At 52.7% G+C, this 8,132-nt stretch overlaps 1 long non-coding RNA gene across 1 annotated transcript; it reads right to left on the bottom strand.

Annotated features, from left to right (window-relative positions):
- Positions 1–1,446: 1,446 nt before the first annotated feature.
- Positions 1,447–7,477, bottom strand: LOC142819048 (uncharacterized). The gene is made up of 3 exons (XR_012896738.1): positions 7,328–7,477; positions 5,102–5,144; positions 1,447–1,583 (listed from the first exon to the last, which is right to left on the bottom strand). It is a non-coding gene; the product is annotated as an uncharacterized LOC142819048 (long non-coding RNA).
- Between the last annotated feature and the right edge of the window lie 655 nt (positions 7,478–8,132).

Below are 8,132 nucleotides of genomic sequence, written 5' to 3'. Positions count from 1 at the left end.
ACGAAGGCACTTCCGTGTTTGCAGCTCTGCACAGAAGAACCGAAAAGTAATAAAATAGCAAAAGCCTCAGCGCTGCCAGCGGGCCGAAGGGAAGGCCGAGGAATAGAGTAACATTAAGCAAAGACAGCCGAACACCCCCAGAAAACAAAAGGTCCCAGCAGCGGTTAGTTCCCTCACAATGTAAAATAAGCCTCCCTGAAGTCTGCAACCCACCGTGCCAGCCAAGACTCTCTCGGACGCCTTTTGCTGCTCCGGCGTGAGATGGATTCTGCAGAATTCCCCTCGGGAGGGGCTGCTGTATCGTTGCACTTTTGTTAGTTCCGTTTGCTGGTCACGGGAAATGAAGAGGAAGAATGAAAATACCCATGATCGCAGCCAGTCTCTGCAAACTTTTCTGACAGTGTTAGCCACCTCCGCCGAGGGGTCCCTTTGAACAGAGGTTTTGGCAGGACTAGAAAAATGTCCTGTCAAAACAATTGCAATGGCTTTCGTGTTCCCCTCCATGGCTGGAAAAATACTCTGTCCTTTCTGCTTCCCACTTCATGGAGTCCACGCGATGAAAGTCTGCAGACACCGAGGGAGCACGGCATTGTACTTGACTGGGGCCACCATCGCCAAATGAGGTGTCTGTTCTTGGCTCTCTCATAGGCACGTTGGGCGAGTCACTTAGGTCCAAATTCACAGGAGCAGTTCGGTGCCTGCACCTCACGCGTAGCTGCCAAGTCCTTATGTCAGGTACTGCCGGGCTCCACAAAACTCACGCTGGACTATACGCTGTAGTAGGGATGTTAAAATGTGTGTAGCCGAGTAACCACGTAACTGCTGAAAATGTCCGCAGTTACACGCGGAGCCGCAGGCAGTGTCCCGGTGCCGGTGCCCATGGGGAACCAGCTTTTAAGCCGGCAGTGGCTCCTGCCTGCCCCCCTTCCCTCACGATACAGAGGCAGCAGTGCAGTGGGCCAGGTTGCTCCCTGGAAGCTGGGGCATGCCGGGAACTGGCTTTTAAGCCAGCTCTCTGGGAGTACCGGGAGCCTGCGTGTAACTGTGAAGGTAACGGATGAGCCCAGGCTCATCGGTACATTTTCACATCCCTACATCTGTAGGTGCCTCGAGTCACCTGGCACTCTGCTTTTCAGGATAGGTGCTGCCTTAGCACCTAAGTTCCTGCTTCTGGCCACTTGTGCTGCTGCCTCGCTGAGGGCTTCTGGGCACCGTTACCTGCCCGAGGCCCAGCGTGGGCCATGAGCCAGGGGAAAGAGAGGCAGCCACTCGCATGCCTACTGGAGCAGGCTCCATTCCAGCTTCCCCTTCTGCTGGGGGGGTGAAGAAAGGCTTTGAACAGGGGGCTCCCTTCTCTCCAGAGGGCTCAGAGCAAGGACGCAGTCTGATGCGGGGCTGTCTCAGCGTCTCCTGTCCAAGCTGCACCTCCCGGGTGGCTCGGGCACCCCTGTGGGAGACCCAGGGTCCAGTTGCTCTGCTCCTCATCAGACTGCCCCCCAGCTTGGGGTCAGAGCGTTCAGCTGACGGGTGGCAGATTCCCAGGGCAAGGCCTAAGCCCCCTCAGGCAGAGGCAGGATTGAACGCTAGTGGGAAGGGGGGAGGTTTAGAAGAAAAAATAAAAAAAGAAGAAGTTAAAAATCACCTAGAAAAGTTAGATTCCTGCAAGTCACCAGGGCCTGATGAAATGCATCCTAGAATACTCAAGGAGCTGATAGAGGAGGTATCTGAGCCTCTAGCTATCATCTTTGGAAAATCATGGGAGACAGGAGAGATTCCAGAAGACTGGAAAAGGGCAAATCTAGTGCCCATTTATAAAAAGGGAAATAAGAACAACCCAGGAAACTACAGACCAGTTAGTTTAACTTCTGTGCCAGGGAAGATAATGGAGCAAGTAATTAAGGAAATCATCTGTAAACACTTGGAAAGTGGCAAGGTGATAGGGAACAGCCAGCATGGATTTGTAAAGAATAAATCATGTCAAACCAATCTGATAGCTTTCTTTGATAGGATAATGAGTCTTGTGGATAAGGGAGAAGCGGTGGATGTGGTATACTTAGACTTTAGTAAGGCGTTTGATACGGTCTCACATGATATTCTTATCAATAAACTAGGCAAATATAACTTAGATGGAGCTACTATAAGGTGGGTGCATAACTGGCTGGATAACCGTACTCAGAGAGTAGTTATTAATGGTTCACAATCCTGCTGGAAAGGCATAACAAGTGGGGTTCCACAGGGGTCTGCTTTGGGACCGGCTATGTTCAACATCTTTATCAACGATTTAGATATTGGCATAGAAAGTTCGCTTATTAAGTTTGCAGATGATACCAAGCTGGGAGGGGTTGCAACTGCTCTGGAGGATAGGGTCATAATTCAAAATGATTTGGACAAATTAGAGAAATGGTCTGAGGTAAACAGGATGAAGTTTAATAAAGACAAATGCAAAGTGCTCCACTTAGGAAGGAACAATCAGTTTCATACATACAGAATGGGAAGCGACTGTCTAGGAAGGAGTACGGCAGAAAGGGATCTAGGGGTTATAGTGGACCACAAGCTGAGTATGAGTCAGCAGTGTGATGGTGTTGCAAAAAAAGCAAACATGACTCTGGGATGCATTAACAGGTGTGTTGTGAGCAAGACACGAGAAGTCATTCTTCCGCTCTACTCTGCGCTGGTTAGGCCTCAGTTGGAATACTGTGTCCAGTTCTGGGCACTGCATTTCAAGAAAGATGTGGAGAAATTGGAGAGGGTCCAGAGAAGAGCAATAAGAATGATTAAAGGTCTAGAGAACACAACCTATGAAGGAAGGCTGAAAGAACTGGGTTTGTTTAGTTTAGAACCATAGAGCTGGAAGAGACCTCAGAAGCTCATCAAGTCCAGCCCCCTGCTCTAGGCAGGACCAATCCCAACTAAATCAATTCTTAGAAAAGAGAAGACTGAGGGGGGACATGAGAGCCATTTTCAGGTATCTAAAAGGGTGTCATAAGGAGGGAGAAAACTTGTTCATCTTGGCCTCTGAGGATAGAACAAGAAGCAAAGGGCTTAAACTGCAGCAAGGGAGGTTTAGGTTGGACATTAGGAAAAAGTTCCTAACTGTCAGGGTAGTCAGACACTGGAATAAATTGCCCAGGGAGGTTGCGGAATCCCCATCTGTGGAGATATTTAAGAGCAGGTTAGATAAATGTCTATCAGGGATGGTCTAGACAGTATTTGATCCTGCCATGGGGGAAGGGACTGGACTCAATGACCTCTCGAGGTCCCTTCCAGTCCTAGTGTTCTATGAACCCAGGGAAGGGCTCTAACCATGGCCCACGGCCTCCAAAATGGAGATGAGTGGGGGGGTAGGGGAGAGGCTCCTTCTCTGTTCTGCATGGTGTGAGCCAGGCACCTGGCACCGTCTCACTGGACGTGACTCCAGGGGAGGGGTGCCCGTTCACGGATCACAGGCAGAGATAGACCCCTCCCTGCTGCGTAGATGCAGGCACCTCTCTTCACGAGGAGGGCAGGGCTTAGCTCACACCTGTCAGCGTGGCCCATTCCTAGCGTATGTGGCTCCCTGCCTAGCGTGCTCCCAGCATTCCCCCCATGGAGACCTCCGAGCTTAACGGGGCCTTTGTGGGGTGCAATGATTTTTCAGGTGCCTGAAAGTCAGGCATTGAGACCCTCAGTAGCCCCGTGGACGGTGGGTGAACCTAGGGCTGGGGGAAGCAAGCCCCCAACCCCACCCCTTCTGCCTGAGGCCCTGCCCCTGCCACCCATAGCCACCATGGGAGCCTAGCTCCCCCACCCTTGCTGTAAGAGCAGCCCTCCCTGAGCACAGCTGGCCCATGGCCTGTAGCCCTTCTTGAAGCACAGCTGGCCCATGGCCTGTAGACCTTCCCAGAGCACAGCCGGCCTGTGGCCTGTAGCCCTTCCCTGAGCACAGCTGGCCCGTGGCCTGTAGACCTTCCCAGAGCACAGCCGGACCATGGCCTGTAGTCCTTCCCTGAGCACAGCCGGCCTGTGGCCTGTAGCCCTTCTCGGAGCACAGCCGGCCTGTGCGCTGTAGCCCTTCTGGAACACTTGTGGGCCATTTCCCTGCCCTCCAGCATATCTACCTCTCCCCCTAACTTAGTGTCATCTGCGAACTTGCTGAGGGTGCAATCCATCCCCTCATCCAGGTCATTAATAAAGATGTTGAACAAAACCGGTCCTAGAACAGATCCTTGGGGCACTCCGCTAGAAACCGACTGCCAACCTGACATCAAGCCGTTGATCATTACCTGTTGGGCCCTACAGTCTAGCCAGCTTTCTATCCATCTTGCAGTCCATTTATCCAATCCACATTCCCTTAACTTTCTGGCAAGAATATTGTGGGAGACCATATCAAAACTTTGCTAAAGTCAAGGTATAGCACATCCACTGACTTTCCCATATCCACAGAGCCAGTTACCTCATCATAGAAGCTAATCAGATTGGTCAGGCGTGACTTGCCCTTCGTGAATCCATGTTGACTATTCCTGATCACTTTCCCCTCTTCCAAGTGCTTCAAAATGGATTCTTTGAGGCTCCCCTCCATAATTTTTCCAGGGACTGAGGTGAGGCTGACTGGTCTGTAGTTCCTTGGATTGTCCTTCCCTTTTTAAAAGATGGGCGTTACATCTGCCTTTTTCCAATCATCTGGGATCTCTCCCGATCTCCATGAGTTTTCAAAGATAATGGCCAAAGGCTCCACAATGACATTTGCCAACTCCCTCAGGATCCTCGGATGCATTAAATCCGGGCCCACTCCACTTGTTTCCCATCTGTCAAACAGGGCTCATATTCCTTCCGTTGTCCAGTGAGGATGCGTCCCATGGGGCAGGTCTGCTCCTGGCTGCACAGCACCGCACCCGATCCCAGCTAGGGAGTGGTGTATTGCAAATAGCAACGATCATGTTTGCAGATCGGGGAAGTTAGAGATGGAAGAGACCCGCTGAGTAACTGGGGTTGTAAGTGGGAGGCAGCGTGGGCCATGGTCTAATGGATTGTGTCTAGGGCCCAGAGATTTGTCTGTAGGTCTGACCTTGGACAAGGCACCGTGCCTCAGTTTCCCATTTGTGCACTGAGGAATAGTGCTTACCTGCCTTTGTAAAGCTCCAAGAGAGCTGCAGATGGAACGTGATCTGTAAATGCAAAGAGCTGCTGTTATTGGTCCGTTCTCTGATTGGCTCAGCATTGTTCCCGACAGCCACAACTATTCACAAGCCCTGGACAACACCCCGTCACACTGAGGGTGTTTCTCCTCCCAGCAGCTTTGCATCTCACTCGAGAGCCCTGGCCCTTCCGGTCAGGCCTGTCCCTTTGGTCTATGTTTGGACATGGGAGCGTGGCCTAGTGGTGGATGGCAGGCTGGCTGGGTCACTGGTGTTTGGGGGAGGGACCCAGGGGTGCCGCTTGAGTCTGGGTTTATTGTTTCGGTTCTTTCAGTGCCTGTCAAGAGGCGTGACCCAGAGCTGGGGGTGGGAGAGCCCCTCCATGGGGAGTTTGTAGGAAACCAAAATCTGAGTAAATCCACTGGGGTGCAGCAATGGTTCTGGCCACGCCTGCCACGGGGGGGGGGGGGGGAGGGAGGGCTGTCTGGCCCCTTCTGAAGGCACAACCCTCCATCTTAAATCAGAGGAGGTCCCAGGATGGGTTGTATCTGATGATGGGGCTGGTTTTGCTGGCTCAGAGATGGGGGAGAAGGGAAAGCACTCTCAAACATTCCCTCCAGCCTGGTGGATTTCCCAACAGGCTCCCAGAAACGGTCCTCAGGAGTGTAATATTCAGCTGTGCCACGCAATGGAATATCAGCCACTTCTCGAGTTCACCTGTGGCAACCTCAGCCTAATACTATTCCTTGTCTGCATGCAGGAGTGGGCCCGCTTTCCTTACAGAGGTCTAGTTAGAGCCACACAATCCTCCCACCGGTATGGATGCAGTTACATGTTATAAACGTGAGTTATATCTGTATAGTTACAGCGGGAATAGGCTGTATCAACTATGTAACTGCATCCATACTGGGGCTAGCCTGGTATGACTATACCAGAGAAAATCCTGGGCCCCTCACTAGGGCTACATCTAGACTGTTAGCCACTTTCGAAAGAGGCTTTTTCAAAAGATACTTTTGAAAAAGCCTCTTTTGAAAAAGAGCATCTAGACTACAACCAATACTTTCGAAAAAAAGACATTATTCCTTGTTAAAATGAGGTTTTCCACGGTCGAAAAAAACTGCTGCGTTCTTTCGATTTACTTTTGAAAGAACGCGGTAGCAGTCTAGTTGCAGGGGAAGTTTTTTCGAAAAAAGGCCACTTTTAAAAATAAAAAACCTGTAGTCTAGACACATCCTAGCAGATTGATACTGTTTGTAGCCCAGACCTCAGCCTGTTTTTCCTTTTTGTTAATTTCTTTCCATTGCTCCTAGCCTGGCACATTGCAGCCACGGTAACTGGTCCAACTATGGTCACAATTCCATCATGTGCCTTGTGAGGTCTGGTGTTTCTCATGAAGCTGCTGGAGTCATGTGATTAGCTGAGAATCCCAGCACTCATTACAGGCAAGAACAAAGGACATTTCTAGTGGAGAAAAGGTTGGAATGCTGATCCTTAAATGCTCCAGCACCCGCAAGTGAATCCCAAGAGCCTGATATCTTAGATTTTCCCCGAATCTCATGATTTTCAAGCCAGTCTTCTGACTTTCCCTGACCTATATGTTCTGAGCACTTGGGGTTGGCAATACAGCGAGAGAAGGCAGCTCAGGTCAAGAAAGGGGTTTACTCCCCCTGACACCAGCTGGGTCATCGTGGCTGCTTTGGAGATGGCTGCTTGCTTTCTTCCCTCCTGTGTAGCCATCAAGGAAAAATGCAAAACTATATTTTGGCCTGGAATTTCTGCCTCGGGTGCTCTTGGCTTTGGCCTTCTGGCTCTAAATTGCTGCAGACCATTTCTAAACCAGGGTGATCTGTGAGGAGGAACCCAGTTTGTCAAGTGGCCCTGTAACCCGCTGCCCTAGCGGTCACCCCGAGTCCGGGTGGCCCTCGTCCACAAACGGAGGCGTGGACTCCTACGTCTCCTCCTGATCCCGACCTTCCGGCCAAATCGCAGAGAAAACCAGGGCCTGTACTGGCCTGTGGGCGCCGGGAAGGGGGTCCGGGCCCTCCCTCACTCCGAACCCCGACCCAGGGCCCTGAGACGGGGACGCTAGTCCCTAGTCAGTGGAGGGGGTTACGTTCCCCCAAACCCTCCACTCGCGGGGACCACGGCCCCGCCCTGGGTCACTTCTTCCCGGCTTCTTACGCGTCTGTTCCCCAGCGAGGGGATAGACTCACTCTGCGTCCTTGCCCCCGGCGGGGCATCTGTTGCCGCGGTTCCCGAATTGCTCCGGAGCCACCCGGTGAGCCCGAATCTCCTCCCTTGCCTCCGGTGCTCCCCCCCTCCTGTCTGTGGCCGGCCGCCTTTTGAATCTCCCGCTCCCCGGCGGGTCCCGCGGTTGGCGTCCTCCCGTGCTCCCGGGCCCCGCCCCTCTCCACGCGCTCCCCGTCGCCTCCCATGACGTCATCGGCGGGCGACGGGTACGCCGGCGGGCTGCTGGCTGCCCCGACCAGGGACGTTGCTCCTGGGTTCCCCGTCTCAGTGCGGGGCGGCGTCGCTGGTGTGCCCGACCCGTCACAGGCCCTTCTATTGGTAGCCTCAAATCCCAGAGGTGGCAGTCGATCCATGATGTGCTTTCACAGCTGCCCATGGGTGGGTCCCAGCCCTGTTTCCTGACCAAGAGGCAGAGGCACAGTGTGCCAGCTGTCCGGGTGGAGCCTGCAGCCACAGGCAGGGCATATCCCTGCAGCTGTCATGGGAGGCACAGCATGCCAAGCCAGCTCAGAAGAACCAAACAAATCGCTGACCTTGAGCCTCGGCACCTCCATCACTGAGGAACCATTGCAGGAAGCGGGGCCAGTGGGAAAGGGAAGGGGCTGCCCCATGCCTCAGTTTCCCCACCTGTAAGGTGGGAGTAATGCTATGGAGCTAGCTCCCAGGGAGGTGGATGTTCCCAATATGGAATATGAGCATCCATTGATTATTATCAAAGAGGGAGAGATTGGATGACCAACCTGATTGCCTTCTATGACAAGGTAACTG

This window comes from Pelodiscus sinensis, chromosome 19 (genome assembly GCF_049634645.1).
Source record: "Pelodiscus sinensis isolate JC-2024 chromosome 19, ASM4963464v1, whole genome shotgun sequence".
NCBI classification, from domain to species: Eukaryota; Metazoa; Chordata; order Testudines; family Trionychidae; genus Pelodiscus; species Pelodiscus sinensis.
Note: the sequence above shows the minus strand (reverse complement) of the source record. Positions and strands in the feature narration are given on the sequence as shown.